Source organism: Plectropomus leopardus, chromosome 22 (assembly GCF_026936395.1).
Source record: "Plectropomus leopardus strain MGB_pleo_1.0 chromosome 22, ASM2693639v1, whole genome shotgun sequence".
Classification (NCBI taxonomy): domain Eukaryota; kingdom Metazoa; phylum Chordata; class Actinopteri; order Perciformes; family Serranidae; genus Plectropomus; species Plectropomus leopardus.
This window is the reverse complement of record NC_142197.1, coordinates 19,179,556-19,196,581: the sequence shown is the minus strand read 5'-3', so window position 1 is coordinate 19,196,581 and position 17,026 is coordinate 19,179,556. Positions and strand designations below refer to the sequence as shown.

At 40.1% G+C, this 17,026-nt stretch overlaps 1 long non-coding RNA gene across 1 annotated transcript in view; it reads left to right on the top strand.

Annotated features, from left to right (window-relative positions):
• LOC148185902 (uncharacterized) overlaps window positions 1–17,026 on the top strand; it is a 133,154-nt gene that overhangs the window by 59,340 nt on the left and 56,788 nt on the right. The window contains exon 4 of the long non-coding RNA XR_015775574.1: window positions 13,989–14,028. This is a non-coding gene — a long non-coding RNA (uncharacterized LOC148185902). The remainder of the gene's footprint in view (window positions 1–13,988; window positions 14,029–17,026) is intronic.

Below are 17,026 nucleotides of genomic sequence, written 5' to 3'. Positions count from 1 at the left end.
TCAAACCCGAGCCTCTGGGACAATGTGTCCCTGCTTTGTGTCCTTTATGAGGAGATTGCACTGCAACATCTTGCTCCTCTGAAACTCTCTGGTGGCAATTCCTGTTCTATGTTTACTCTTTATCTCAGTTAACTTTTTCCTTCTGTCTTACAGTAAAGTTAATTTCAAGCTATTCTGGTTTTTGAAATCTTTTTTACACCATGGAGGAAAGAAAACAACGTTTCTTGTGACTTGAGGGTGGGCCCTGCTCTGATTTTCCTCTCCATACGGCCTCAGATGGCACACTAAGCAGAGCCTCAAAGACTGGACGCCAACATAAGATAGGAAATAATAATAGCAAAACAACAAACCACAATGCTTTAAGCATGGCTGGTGAATCAAACTAATTAGCAGCGAAGCGCCTGGGACCTTTAGTTAGTCATCTGAGAAGCCCATTAAAGCCCACCCCCCCACCTCTTCTCCCACTACTGTCTTGCTCTTTTTCTCCCAAAGTACATTTGTTTCAGAAGCCACCGCTTTAAATATAATATTCTCCAATCTTAACACATTTAGCCTAATTTCTGGCCTCCCTGTTTTTACTGATCCTCTATCTGGGTCATTTGGATGTTGAATCACAGTTGTACAGTATGCGTTTAATGGTAATGTCTTCTTTAGCACCATCGCTGACCGTGAAATCTAACAGCATAATCACAGAACAGTGAAGTAGCAGCGTAATGGGCTTTATTGACTCTTAATTTGCACTGAAATGTTTCTTGGTTGTCTCATGGGGCTTTTTCATTTTCGTTAAATTGTCATTATGGCTTGTGTATCTTGTTACATTGAGTTGTCTTTGTGTAAGAAGGATACAAAGGAGGCAAAGTGAGTAGGAGGGTAGACGGATATGGATAATATGGATATATATATATATATGGATATCCATCCTTATGATGGATATATGGATGGATGCATGGATAGGTTAATACTTGGTTGGGTGGTTACTGATGTATAGTTGGATGGATGAATGGATGGATACTTGGATTTGGATGGATACTAAAATTTATATATGGATATATCGATGGATGATATATGGAGGGTTGGCTGGATAGGTAGATACTTGGATGTATGTATGAATATTTGTATGTATGTATGGATGGATGGATACATGGAAGGTTGGCTTGATAGATGGATACTTGAATGGATGATGGATAGTCGGATTGATCGATGGATAAATGTTACTTGGATGGATGGGTGGATAGATCGATGATGAAGGGATTAATTGAGGGTTGTCTGAAGAGTGGATACTTGGATGGATGATGGACATTTGGTTGGATGGATAGATAATGGATGGATACATGGAGAGTTGGCTGGATGGGTGGGCGGATAGATGGATGGATGGATGGATGAATAGATGGATAGATATTTGGATGGGTGGAAACTTGGAGGGTTGGCTGGATGGGTTGATACTTGTATGGATGAATACTTGGATGGATATTTAAATGGATATGCTGTATGAGGGACAAAACGAGAGAGCTGCCATCTGGTTTAGCATGTACTTGGAAAATGGGAGTGTGATTTCTTAGCAAAACAATCAGATTTCTTGGTAGCTTGGACAAGTAGCCGAGAAAGACTGCGCTGTAATATATAGCACAGCATATAGTGTATATTTAGATGCATTGTGTCTCCCTCTGTCACTTTTTACAGTTGATGGGAACATGGGAGAAAGCTCTCTCCTGAGCAGCTCCTGTTGTCTGTTGGTACACACCCTAATTGGGACATTATGGCTACTTCTATTGAAGGAATGTTTGTATTTCAGGAAAAGGCCAAGCTACACATTTCAGTGCCCCACGAAGACACATACAAGCCTGTGCCTGAGCGTGTCCTAGTGCAACCCCAGCCAAAATCAATATGACACAGGTCATTGCTATTCCAATCATAGCCAGGCCTATTCTCTCTGTTTACTGTATGTGCTGTGTCTTGAGAAAACACTGGCACTATAAACACTCCCTCTGCGGCATTATATCAATGAAACGAGGGCATGCATCCGTTGGGGTTAATGTCATGCACATATTTATTTATCTTATTTCGATGCATTAAATGATAGTGAGAGTGTGAGAGCAATATAATGGTTTGGTGTTTATTAGGTGGGTTTCTACCAGCTTGAAAGATTCCTGCTGAGAGCGGGTGCTGCTAAATTGAGACCCAGAATTCAAAGGAGCTTGATCTAGATAAAGACTCTGTCTGATTCACACTATCACAGACCAGCTTTAGTCATTGTACAGCTGTCAGTCAAATCCAAACTTTAACTTAGTTCTCCTTGCAGTCAGGTTTTGGTCATCATGTGTTTGGCGGTCATTGATGGAGGAGGTAAGAACATCTGTTCTGATAATCTGTGGGGCCAGCTCTTTTTTTTCCTCCCCTCTGAACTTGTGATTCCCGAGGACACAGCACGAGTGTCAGGCTCCCGCTCCAAATCTAACACGCCGCAGCACGCCAGTGAAATCGCTAGGTGTCCACCATCTGTGTGCATGACCTGCCAAATGCCATGTCATCATCATCACCATCAGTCAAAGCCGCATCAGTCTCTCTGTGAATCTGTGTGTGTGTGTGTGTGTGTGTGTGTGTGTGTGTGTGTGTGTGTGTGTGTGTGCGCCTAGCAATTGTGCAAAGCGTCCTGTGCACAGTTTATGTGCATGATTGCACTTGAGGCCTTTTGTGTGTGTCAAGTTATTCTTAATAATCCCCAGGAGGAAATCCGTCCTCTGCTTTTTGACCCATCCTGACAATTTAGGAGCAGTGGCAGTGCCTGGGGACCAACTCTTTTTCTGAGGCCAGTGCCTTGGTCAAGGGCAATGGCAGAAGTAATACCTTATACCTAGTGTGCTAGGAACTGATGTTTATGTCCTGTTTCCCATGGGAGGTAGGAGTTTTATACTAACACTTGGTTAATGTAAGGGGAATATTATGATTCTGGTATAATATTGAAAAGCTCCAAGCTTCTTGTGTAATACTCAGTGGTAGAATGTTACTAAATACATTTACACAAGTATTTGCTTGTACTTTACGTGATTATTATATTATTTATTTTCATGCTGCTTTATAGTTGTACTACACTACATTTATGAGGGAAATGATGTACTTTTTACTTCACTACATTTATCTGGCAGCTTTAGTTACTTTACAAATTAAGATTTTTGCATAAAAAAACATAACAGTGTATAAACCATATATATATATATATATATATTCTCTTCTATTAAGTACATTTTTGGATGTTGATTTTGTTTTTTTTTCCATTAAAAAAAAGTTATTTTTCTTCTTTTTTAAAAAAAAAAATAAGTTTGAGTTATAGAGGTGTTTTTTCAATTGTGATGTTTGCTTTTCTTAAGCTTTTTCTGCATAGGGTACTTAGTTTTCATACTTTAAGTACACAATCCTGATTATAGCAACACTGAGGGGAGACCGGATGGTGGAGTTAATATTTCCGCAGCAAAGGTTAGTTATTGGTCAAAGTTACTAATTAGTGTTGGCCTATGAAAAGTAAAATAACTGAAACAGACATCCCTTTTTCACATTGAAAATAAAAGTTTTGCAGATACATTAATGATAAACATTTTGCATTTTGCAGATGCTTTTAATATGCAAGTATTGATGAGTCGATCTTTAGCCAACAGTTTTCCCAAAAATAATGTGTAAATCAGTTGTATATTATGACTATGTATTTAATTAGACAGTTGGCATTCATGTATATGTGCTTGCAAGTTTACACATAAGTGCTGTATGCATTTATAGTACGGCAGTGGTGGAATGTATCTATGTACATTTACTTACATACTACAATTTAGTTACAGTTTGGAGGTCCTTGTTCTTTACTTTTATGCTAATTTTACAGTACTTAGCTTTTTGTCATGCTTTGACTTCACTGAATAAGAGAGGCAAGTATTATTCGTTGGGCTCACTACATTTTTTTGCAGGTATAGTAACTAGTTACTTTCCAGAATAATATTTTACAAATAAACCCATTTGCTCATAAAATACAGTGCATTTTTATAGATTCAGTGACTCAACAAAATAAAACCGTTTCCACCACCTCGACATTCTGCTGTTAGCACTTCTGCTCTCTTACGTAAGTGTTTTGAATGCAGTACTTATACTTGTGTTGGGGCATGTTGTATTGCTGTGATATGAGTGAAGGATCTAAAAACTTTTTACTGCACTGATCTGCAGTGTGTTTATGTGCGGCTGTATTTGCAAGTGAAGACGCGTTGGTTGCTTGAGTGTGATGAAGCTTGTGTGTGTTTGACACCTGGCCAGCATTCATCTGTCCATCTGTTGTGGAGGAACCAACAGCCTGCGTCTTCTGTTAGATGGTGGAGCTGATGCAGAGCTCATATTGGTCAGTCTCACAGCTTTGGGATGTTCTTACCTCTGAGTGGAGTCAGTGAAAAATACCGGACCCCAGGGTTCTTCTTCGCTGCCCTCTTTTGAATGAACTATAGCTTTACACATGGAAGGAATTAAATGTTACATAATACTTTAGGGCACGTCTGCTCTATAAAGACTTCTCTGTTTGGAATAAGATGAGCTATATTACAATGTCCAATATATATATATAGTAAAGAAAATGCTTACATTGTTTATCTTTTATTCATCTTCTAGGCCAGAGGCTCACCAACCCGACTTTGCATGTTTAAGACGGCAAATGTCAAAGCTTTAATGAACTGTGTGTAGGTTGAATCAATATTGTGTTCTATCAATGGGCAATTAGTACTACAAACACATCTTTATTTATATGGAAATGTCACTTACATAAAGTTATGTGCTTGCTGACTCTCAATTTGAAATGCATAATATAAGGTTTAACCTCTGACTTTTCTGTTAAGAAAAACAAGATTCAGTTTATTCAGCAAATGGCCAAAAATAGCATTTGTTGACATTTGAGTGCTGAAGCGTGGCAGCTTGAAAAATTAAAACTCTTGTCTGCTGGGAGAAAAGACTACAGAGGAACCGTAAGACTGCCATTTGTTTTCTGGCTCCTACTGAAAGTCAATGTTTGATTTTGGTATCATTTAATCATCATCATGCACAGTTGTTCCCTAAGTTTAATTAGATGGCGCTTATTTAATAATTATGATGAACATTCCCGAACTTTATTGTAGGGATGTCAGGATAAACCAGTTTTGCTTTAACTGTGGTAAGTAATATCATACTTTCATAACCATTCGAATTGCAGATACTGCAAGCTCTTGTGAATGCGGCTCCCACACTAGGAACTACAGGCTACAGGGTACGGCAAGGCCAAAAACATGGTGCCAGTGACATTTTTCAAAACAACCTGGTATGTCAGGGCTTCAGGAAACTTTGATTACTTCAGAAAAGCAGTATGGAGACATTTAGTGGTTTTATTATGGTTTTTTTTCTTGTTTGAATCCTGGTCTCCATGTGCTTCAATTCCTTGGGAGATGAATGCAACCCCTTTTCCTTGTGAACTTCCGGCAGTTTTTTGTGGGCTACGAAACTTCAGCCAAATTTACATTGGCTTGAGGGTGAGAAGATGACTGAATTTTGATTTGTTTTAACTATCCCTTCAACATTCTTGTGTGTTGCTTTCTTTCCATTGAGTCGAATAATAAATTCCCCAAATAAAAATTGTGAAAATCAAGACACCATGATATTTCCTCTGACAATTATTGTAATATCAGTATTGTGGCATCCCTACTTCAGTAGGGTGGTATGTGGTAAATTTAACGCAAATGATGATCCTGTCTTAGTTTTGACCAAACTGTTTTTGTGCTTAAACCAAACCTTAACCATGGAGTTGTTGGACAAAAAAATTGTTTTATTTGTCAAGATGATTTGTAGTCTGATAAATGATGACGTCGTGCTGACAGAGGCTATAATCAGAAGACTCTTATGTAATTTGTCGCTATAGATGGCTGTTACAAACAACATATTTCACTTTTATGCATTAGAACTGGATACTGTTAAAACTCTTTTATTGTGTCTGAACTAGATACTCTTTTGGAAAGCTGGCTCAGTCTGTTTGTGCAGTTTATACTTTAATGCTGTCCTCTTGACCAGATATCTTACCTGGACCCCAACATGGTTAACTAGCAGTAAATAAAAAGAGAAATGTCATTGATTTAGTGAATTTGTTGGTTCTATCTTTGCTAGAATTTGAAAAGAGAGTTCTTGCATACGTGATACCAAAAAAAGGTGCAGGAAACCATATTTTCCTGTTGCTGTTTACTGTTACTCACACTAACAAAGCCAAAACCTGAAATTTCCCTAAATCTGCTTTATGCAAATCAGAACCGCTTCAAAGACGATTAGCTTTTTTTTCATTCTAATTTCCATTTTTAATTGACATTTTTACGTGTTATTACAAAATTTCAAATAACTTTAAGTTGAGCACAGCCTGCCAGCCAGCGTAGGCAGTATTCAGAATCCATCTTCAAACAACTCGATCACCTCAATCTATGGAGTCCCCGGTGATGAGGGACCTGGCCTTCTGGCTGTATTATTCTATTATAGAGCAGCTCATGAAAAAAACAACTTCCTCTCTGCTCATCCCCAAAATAAGATTTCGATTGATTAAATGCCACTGTTGGAAGGGAGCATCATCAGATTTGACCAAAGTCTCTCAGCGTGTTGCCACTGCTCCAAATGGGTGGAGTTCTAAGGAAGTCTGAGAGTGGGAAGATAAATGTATAGAGGGGGGAGAGGAGGAAGGAGAGGAGGAGGTGGATGAATGTATGGCTGAATGGAGGAAGATGGAAAGGAGGAGATGGAGGAGAATGGAGGGGAGAGAGAAGCAGCGGGGTGATGGATGTTTGGGAGGATGTGCTGGCGATGGAGGGATGTAGAAAGAAAAAAGCAAGACAGGGAGATTTCTGCCCGATGTGCAGCATAATCATCCAATGTGTCTCCATCTGGCTTGGCAAAGACATCATTAAGAAAACCAGAGGTCGTCTGGGTTCATGGAGCCGCCGAGGCTCAGCCGCGCTCCCTTCCCTCCTGCCACTCAATTTGTATAATTTACCTCCGTTCCGAGTCTCTTTTGAAAAGAGCCTGTTTGACCCCTAATGTGGAGGAGTCAAAAAGTTGCGTCTAAATGAAATGGATGGCTGAGAGACTCCCAGCGAGTGTGTGGCCAGTCAATATCCTGGCAGGGAGATGCTGATGATGATTCTAAGAGATGGCTGCACTTCGTAGGAGTTGTGTAGGTATGCACAGGGGTGCCATATGGGAGAGAAAAGTGAGGACAATGACTGACAGAAGCCTTAAATAATATAGGAACATTAAGATTTTTTTTTCAATAGAAAATTATTAGCAAACTATTTTATTTAGATTGTTTTTGCCCCCCCCAAACACACATACACACACACACACACACACACACACACACACACAGAGACCGACAGACAGACAGGCACACAAAGACAGATTTTGGTTATGATTTTATTTCCGGTGTTGAAAGAAGTACTTTGATTTTTTTTTTTTAAGTAAATGTAGAAATACCACAGTCTTAAAATACTTAAATACTAGAAAAAACTAAATTTTTTTCTTAAAGAAAAGTTAATAATTATTATTAATTACTTTACTTTTGATATTTTAAGCAATTTTGCTTAAAAAGTCAAAAAAAGATCATACTTTATCATGTTAGTTATTAATTAATTAATACTAATAACATTAGTTAACTTTTTTTTTTAAATTGGTACTTTTTCTTTTTTGCAGTGAACCGAACCAAAAACTTTGTGAACTGGTACACCTCTAAAAGAGTGAGATAGACAGAGAAATTGACACAGATATAGAGAGGTCTTTATTTTAAAAAATCAAGTATGCATACGTGTCAAATAAGTGAAATACATGTAGTGGAGTAAAATGTACATTGCAAATGTAGAGTAAATTAAAGCTTGGACTGGGTGGATTGGGTTGTGGATGTGTCGCTGCAGTATTTGCATGGCATGTGGTGGGTGGGGCTTGATGTGGTATCTTTTCACGGGGCCCAAAATCCCTGGCAACGCCCTTGGGTATGCAGGATGAGCAAGAGAGGCAGATGGAGAGAGAGACAAGGGAGGTGGTGATGGGATGGAAATGAAAAGTTGAAGTGTGTCCTTCCCTGAGGTGATTTGTACTAGTGACCCCAGATGGAAGGGCTGCTCAGTGGCATTCCTCAGCAAAAAAAAGGGCGTGCGTTCTGTTTATGTTTCATACTCCATCATGATGAGGCTGCACTCTGAGGGATGGAGGGATGAAGGAACAGAGGGGGCGAGAGTGTATGCTGCAGTGGAGGAGTGATTACCCGGTGTGGAGCTGAGGGATGAGAGCCAAACGGGTATTTTATTTTGTCAATTGGAGTGTGCAAATGGAAATGTCAGAGCGGCCGGAAAACTAATGAATCTGATAGGAGAGATGCCACCTCTCTCGCCGAATGCCTGATCAATTGCCATTGTCTTCTCCGGGCGCTGATGTTTTTCGTTGTTATTTTTTGATGGTTTTCTCCGCCTGGCCTGGCTGCTCGCGGTTAAGAGTTTGATGGTGAACTTTGAGTCAAGGAAATAAAGGAATCGATCTCGGACATGAATCAATGCTTTCATCTGTTACTTACAAGTCTGGGCCTGTGAAAAGTGATTTTGGTTTAGAGTTCCCTAACTCAGTTAGCAAAGTAAACATAAACAAAAAAGGGTGTGCCAGCCCCCGAACAATTTGCCTCAGCCTGGATCACAGTTTAAAAAAATGTCAATTTAGTCTCTTTATTCCCATTTAGTGACAGATACACGCTGATGCTGAAATTCCCTAATGGCAGTAACAGAGAACAAGTTGTCTCACTTCAATTAAGCGAATAACTTTCATAACCTCGGAGCATTTTTGTGCATTAGTGACACAAAATGACAGATGTGTTTAGTTTAAATTTAGACTGACAATGATCCAGTGCGTCGGGGCTTTGTGCTTGTTCAGTCACAATTTCTGGTTACTTGATGAGTGTTGCAAAGACTGCAAGCGCCGCACGGGATGAAAAGGGGAGAGAAAAAAAAGCCTGCATTTGCACTATTCTATTTTGACAAGCAGGCTAATTTCTGCCCAGGGTCATCAATATTTCTGACACTTCAGTGGTGGCATAAATATAGAATGAATGTCCCTTTGTTGTGCTCGGGGAGCTACATGCCTCCGAGCATCAACAAAAATCACTTGGATCTGTTTGTTAGCTTGTTCAGTCAGTCGACGAGCCTGTCGCCGGTCCCTCAGGAGTCTGTCTGCTTTCAATATCATGCATCATAAACAATATCCAATTTGGACTATTGAACTATGAAAATACACTGCACGAGCGGGGGAGGGAGATGACAAGAAATCAACCAGCTGTATGAGTGATGAGTAAAAGCGCTGGTTTGGGGTAAAACAATCTATTGAAGAAAAAAGCAACATGATGGTTTAATCTAAAGAAAGACCAAGTCCATCAGGTGAATCAGTGTCATAAAAATTAACTTTATACAAAAGTGGGTCTGCCCATTGCTCCAAAGGTCCTAGATTTTGAGGCCTGTTATTTTTAAGTGTCACATTGGAACTAAAGCTTGTTATCTCAAAACAAATGCCCATTTTTTCGAAGTCCTGTTTCTCCAAAATTGCCCAATACCTGCATTTAGACAACCCAGTTTCCAGAAAAACATATTGTACAACTCTGTAAAATAGAAAAAGATCATGTTTTGTATTAAAACATGCACTTGGTGGCACAGAGGTACTGGAAAAGCAGGGATGGGTCGGAGAAAAACTCCAGGTTAAATGGTCTAAATGTCACTTGGAAATGCCAAAAAGTCAGTAATAAAATCAAGGATTGCTGGCCAAAACAGCCCTGAGAAACACAGCTAGGAAACACTGTGAGGGGTTGGTAAAAACATCTGGGATCTGTGGCTCAAATGTTACGTCTGTGGCTCAAAGGAATGCCATGAAGGGTAGATAGAAAATTCTAAAATTGGTGGCTCAAACACAACCGAGAAACACCCTGTAGGGTTGGAAAAAACACCGAAGACCTGTGACTTGAATGCTGCTGAGAAATCCGGTAAAGGGTCAGTGAAGACATTCGAGATCTTTGGCTCAGAACCTGCTGGAAAATGCAGTGAAGAGTCAGTCAAAACATCAAGGATCAGTGGCTTAAACACCACTGGGAAATGCTGCTGGGAAACACCGCGAAGGGTTGGTAAAAACATCCAGGATCAGTGGCTCAATTGCTGCCAAACCGCCGCAAAGGGTTTGGAAAAACATCCAGGATCGGTGGCTCAAACCCGCTGAGAAACTACTTAAAGACTCTGTACAAATATCACTGAGAAATTCCCTCATGGGTCTTTAAAAACATCCACGATTCTTGGCTCAATGCCGCTGAGAAATATCATGGGTGGGCGGTTTAAACACTGGGGATGGGTGGCTTAAATGCCATTGAGCAATACTACCAAGAATTAGTAAAAACATCCTGAATCAATGGCTCAAACGCTGTTGGAAAATGTTCCAAAGGGTTGTTAAAAACATGTGTCACCAGTGATTTAAATGCTGCTTAAAAACCCTTTGAATAGTTGGTGAGACATTTTAGGAATGTTGGGTCAAACGTTAAAAAATAAAGCTTAGGGTTGGTAAAAACACCCAGGATTTATGGCTCAAATGCCAATGAGAAATGCTGCGAGGGGTCAGTATAAACAACTGGGATGGGTGGCTCATTGCTGCAGAGAAATGCCTTGAAGAGTGTAAAAACACGTGGGATCGGTGGCTTAAAGGCCACTGAGTGGCCCGATTGAAGGTTGATAAAACCACCTTGGATCGGTGGCTCAAACGCCAAACTTTAACCACCAGGAGTGTGTATTTTTAGAGAAACAGCACTGCAGAACAGTAAAATGGGCTGTCGAGGAATGGGCTTTCGGTCCAGTGGGACAATTTTTGGGAATTGTGGGCTGTCCGGACCATAGCACCTAAAGAGAAGCTTTCCGTCTCTTGGCAGCCCACCTCAATCCCACACTAATGTGTCTTTGGTTGAGTTATATCTGAGCATCCCTATCTGTCTCCTGACTGCTGCGGGCTTAAGACCTCTTTGTTCTAAGAGCATTCCCATCTCTTTGATTGAATCCCCCCTCATTACCTCTGTTCCCTTTTGATTCTGATCAGGCTCAACAACCCCTCTCACATTCTCTCACCTTGCTAATCCTCCGCCAGAGTCACGAACAGAGACTGGCACTTGCACAACCTTTACACCCTCTGTTTGAAGCCTGCGGGGAGGGACTCAGCAACAAGCGTCTCCTGGCTCCAAAGCTAAAGCCCATCCAGACAAAAATAGTAATTTCTTGGAATGGAGATGCTGCGAAAAGCCGCTCCCGCTAATGGCCTGCAGGACTGAGGGAGAGAAGAGCCAGACCCTCGTTATCACCCGTGTTCTTCTGACGCACTTCAGAGGACCGAGGAAAGCTTTCTCTTTTGACAGAAGACACATGGCTTACGAATGGCACATATCGCTACAGCTGCTCACACAGAAAGTACATAAATAGGGCTTTTAGTCATATTCATTTATTTTTTCTTGCTTTTTTACTTGACTCTTTCCTTTACTGATTTCAACATATTCTGCAAAACTATAGAAGTTTTCCATCCCCCAGTGAGAGAAAAATGTTTTAACATGGCCTCAAGAGAGAATAATTTGTTATTGGGACAATAATGAATGTGATGGTATTCCACAGTCTGCTGCTAATTCCACCATTAACATAATACAATTTAATAGGTCACTCAGTTTCTTTTATTTCATAGATGAACAGCTCTCAGTCAGTAGAAACATCATTCTGGATGCGTGCATTATGGAGGAGAGCAGATTGCCAGACTGTTAACAACCCTGGTCCCTTCATTTCAATTGCAAATAATCTGGGTGGATAATTTATGTAAAACACAATTATCATCAATATGAAACGGTCATTCGCTTTCGCAGTGATCTAATCGAAACTTTGTCTTATCTGGAGATGAGAGGACCGGCACGAATATCGACAAAGGACAGAAAGAGAAAATCTATCAAAAGAAGATAATGAAGATCAAACACAGGGCTTTGGTTATTGTTTTTCTAGTTTCCAGGGAAGCGTGTAATGAACTGAAGCAATATGGTTGTTTAGTGTAACCTCACTGCGAGCAGCATGCTGCTCCACAGTGTGCGGAATCACACAGAGCCACCATCCACACGTACCGGGGGGGTTGGGAGGATGATTGATGGTATGCCGCAGCCATTTGTGTGTTCATTTTGAGAGCAAGCTTAAAATATCGGTGTAAACAGCCCCGGAAGACAGCGGGGAGACGCACGCAAAGACAGCTTTTCCTTCCTTTATCGTGATTAGCATGAAGGCCTGAGCATGGAATTAAAGTGATGAGTAAAGTGGGTTTAAATGTGTTTGCAGGTATGAACAGTCATTCAAAACATACGAGGGAGAGACACTTTTTCTGGATTGATGTGCTCCTCCACTGAATGGCCCTCATGAGCCTCGACCCCCATCTAATAAAAGCCGTCCCTCTCTCCACCCAACGCTGCCATCATTACATCAAAGAATAAGGCCACCCGTTATGATGAAACACACGCAGCCATTTCATTTAGGCGATAGGCCCCTTTTGCTGCCGCATTCCGATAGTACACAAAGTCTCATTTAAAAGTACTGTGATGCTCATATTTAGTTCAGATAACTGACAACATTTTGAATTTCTTCACATGAAGAAGAGATTAAAGACTGCCAAGTGAAGTGGAGTGAAAAAGAGCAAGTAAAAGTTAGTTGTAATCTCATTTTCCCTGAAAGATTCCTTTTTTTGGAAAACAAACCATTCTTTACAATTACCATATTTATCATCTTTGTAGTGCAAGATCAAGATAAACATGACAAATTATACAACAAAATAGAAGAACTAATCATGCAAGGAAACAATCCCGATTTCTTTTGAATTACAGTAAGCAAAAAAAAAGAAAGAAATATATAATTTTGTTTAATATTAACATTGGAACCCATTTAAATGTGTTAAATGTACATGTGTTTTAAGTAAGAACATAATACATTTATACTGAAACAATCTGTTTTAGTCAGTCATTGAGGTGTGTTTATAGATTCAAGGGAATTCATTTAAATCAGAACTCACTTTGCTGGACACAGGTCACTGATTTTATGTGTGGTTTTAGAGTCCTTTAAATCTGCTTTATGAGGAGTTTTGTCAGGTTTAATTTTGTAGGTAAAATATGTTTAGGGTGATTCCTAAGTTTTATATCAACTACTTTACAGCTGCCATAAAAAGCATCCTTTTTGTACCCATAGTGACATGCCAGCCAATGATGTAAGTGCTGGTCAGGATTTTTACTCATTTTACTCATGTTGCTTACATTATTTTTAAAAATAAAATGTTGTTTTAGATAATTTTATCCAGGTTAAAATAATCAAACCTTTATCTAGACCGAGAAAAACCAAATTGGGCGGTAGGCGATTCAATTATTTTAATACCTCTGTGCTGACGATAGCTGTAGCCGGAGGCATTATTTTTTCGGGTGGTCCGCCCAAACATCCCATTCTCCTAAATGCCATATCTCATGTACATCTTAAGGGAATTTCTTCAAATTTGGCACAAATGCCCCCTTTTACTAAACCATGTACAGATTAGATTTTGATGGTCAAAGTGTCACTGGGAGCTTGTCTTATTTCGTGAATGCAATATGTCAAGAAAGTTTCCTAAAATCTGCCACAAACATCCGCTTAGAAAGAATAAACTGAAACTGAAACTACATTTTAAGGTTGAGGGTCAAGGTCACTGGGACCTCACAAAACATGTTTTTGCTCATTATTCAAGAATTCCTACACTAATTATGACAAAATTTCACACATATGTCTCAATGTATTTTTAGTTTAGCTTTATTTCCACCTTCTGCTTTTCTCCCTTTAGAACATGCCATGTGAAATGAATTTTCTTTGACTCACTTATTTCTCCATCTGTTGTCTCTCGTCTCGTCTCCCATGTGTGTGTTTCAGGCACTCGAGTTGCAATGCTGGAATGCACAGATCTGATTGGGTAAGTAGTATGATGTCAGATAATTTAATGCACGAGTGAGTTATCTGGTTGGTTAAACCAGTGCCACAAGAGCTGCGGCAGTTAAAAAAAGGAACCACTCCTTCGTAATGTCATAATTTTCAAAGGTCTATCGATTGTTGGTGTGGGTCTGGATAGGATGGCGTCTGCCTCCAAAGAGGGATGGCATGTTAACAAGGGGGGTGCTTTTGGTAATTTTGCTGCAACAAAGGTGACGGTATATCTCTTAAATCGCTTATTGTAGTAAAATTGACAAGAATTAACAGGATCGTTAGTTTGAATTAGTCAAGCTACATTTGTAGAATGGGGCCTTAGCCATTTCAGCCGACTAAAAAAAGTTTTTATCTTAAACAATTTTAACATTAAGGGTACGCAATCCCTCTTGGCCTCACTGGTCAACAGACAGACAAAATCATTAAAATGTGCCAGCAATGTAAAAACTCAACTTTTCTTTTTGCTTTTGTATCGCATCTGAGCCAGATGTTGTAAACATTCGGGGCTTAACCCCAACCTAGAGGAGTCCGAGGGCATGCTTCCGTGGAGAGATGTTTTTCCCCATTTATGGCGGCTACATGCACTGTTTTTAGGCCTTTTTCGGATAATAAAATCTGTTCATTATTTGCGAAATACATGATTGTTGCCAACAAAAAAAAGCCATTCTGTATAGCGTTCCTCCTGTTTGTTATCTAATGCCTCTCCTACTGCACCCATCATTCTATAATCATAACACAACAAATGTTGACCAGTTTTCACTCCTGCCTCCGGCTGCATGAACATGTTAGTGCATGTGACTATTCATCACTGCCAGGTGGTTAACATTGATATCAGGACAGCGTTATCACAGAAGCATAGGGGCCATCTTCTGGTTTCCCCCCAGTTAACACTGTTAGCTCTGTCAGCACTGTTGCTGTTGTTTAGCCCTGTTTGTGGAGGTAGAACCGTTAGCTCCTAGCTTCTAGCTCAGCCACCTCTGTGTTAACCATGTGCAGATCATTCATACGCTCTGAATGTCACACCTTATTAGTTACATAATTTAGTTAGGGTAGGGATTTTGTGTACACAGCATTACTAATCTTGAAACCTATTTTTTTACAGTATGGTGGAGCAGAGTTCACAGAATGAATGTTGAGCTGACAAATCTGCTAGATTTAAATCCACGCCATCGTAATCTAGGCTGCTCTAATTGCAAATTCTAAACAATTACAAGTAAATGTTGTCCATAATACCTCATATTAGATGTCTTTAGGGAATATCAGTTGGATAAACACCATTTTTGGCATGTATTAGTATCTCAATGACAGAAAGATAAAGCTATTTTAAAACCTAAAAAAAAATCAGGGCCACCTCCCTCTCGCCTTTGGTCTGAGGGTCCTTTATGCTTGCTGTTTTTTCCTGTCATTCTGTTGTGTGCTGTACCCTGAATGTTTTCTTGGTGCTGCTTATTAATACAACCTCATTGCTTAATTGAGTTTTCTGCTCTCTGAAAAGCTGCAACGTATGGCTTTGTAAGTGCTGCAAAAGGTAAAATTCTGAGAATTTGTAAGAAACAAAAACATTTCTATATGTACTTGCACATGTTAGATAAAGTCATTGAGGTTAAAATCTCAAAACTTTACTCTCATTATATGAACAATGTGACCGTTGGCTAAGATGCTTTATCAGTTTGGTCAGAGCATAATTACCAGTGAGTAAATTAGCATTTATGCGTAATTTAGCTAATATTTGTTATATCGGCATGTATTACTTCAATAAAAGTGCCCTGGAGACTGACCTCAAAGTTGTAACTAGCAAGTATTACCCAACTCCTCTTCAAACCATCCATCTGCCTGCAGCAGCTCTTTGTACAGATGGATCCGAGTAAAGCATTCGCCTGCAGCAAAAAAAATGGTACTTACACAGGGACTCTAACTGTAGGTGGCTCTTCTACCATCTCACAACAAGACCTTAATGTTTGCTGATGATTAATACAGGCTGCCATGAATATCGATAGCCCCTGTGGCCCTAATGATTGTGATGGGAGCGATGGTGCATCTGTGTCAGGTTGACAATGCTTTAGAAAACCTGCTAAGGAAAGGGTGTTCGTCTGTGTCCTTGCTTGTTAGGCGCGTGCTTCCTCATTTTTTTCCCAATCCATCATTACCGTGAGCACATGCATGTGAATTACTCATTAGTCCCTGCATCGACCAGCTGCATGCCCACTTCATAGAGGAAACAGACAAAGGCAGGCAGTAATCAATCAGTAACCCCAGAAACCAGTCAACTACTTGAGAATGGGTCTTCTAATTAGCGGAAAAGCCGTCGGTGGTGTTATATTATTTCCATGTTCAATTCAAGTGGATTTTTCACTGTAGTTTCTGACTTATGGACTCGTATTCATCAGAATGTTGCCATGAATCAACTTCCTCTTTTATATGATGTCATGCAAGTTGTGAATCAGAGGAAATATGTAAATGTGAAGGCAGCGCTCCATCGGTTCACATGGGGTTAGTTCGAAATAGAAGTGACTAATAGCTGCTGTTATGGTGGGACGCTTTCTCTGCATGTTAATGGATTTGCATGCATGCGACTGTGTGTGCATTCTCTTGTGGTTATTTCTATGCACTGAAAAGTGCACTGACTTCGGGGGAAAAAAAGTATGTCATTTTTAGCAGCACGTTGGAGACGCCTTGGGAGTGATGGCTATGGAATTGGAGACAGGAAGAGGCCAGGCGGAGCAGAAATGCACATATACAAATGGCTTTTGACTGGTCGCTCTTTGACAAGCCGTAGCAAATCTGCTGTGACAATCTGTCTCTACTTTTCAGGAAATACACAGCAATGCATGTTCAGAATGACGATGCGCTGGCCAAACTCTGGCTCGCTGATGATACACGCTGGGTATGAAAAATTCACCAGTCATCAGAAGTAACATCAGCTCGAGTGTAAATGTATCAGAAGCTAATAAGACGCAACGACCTACACTGCTGCAGCAAAATACTGA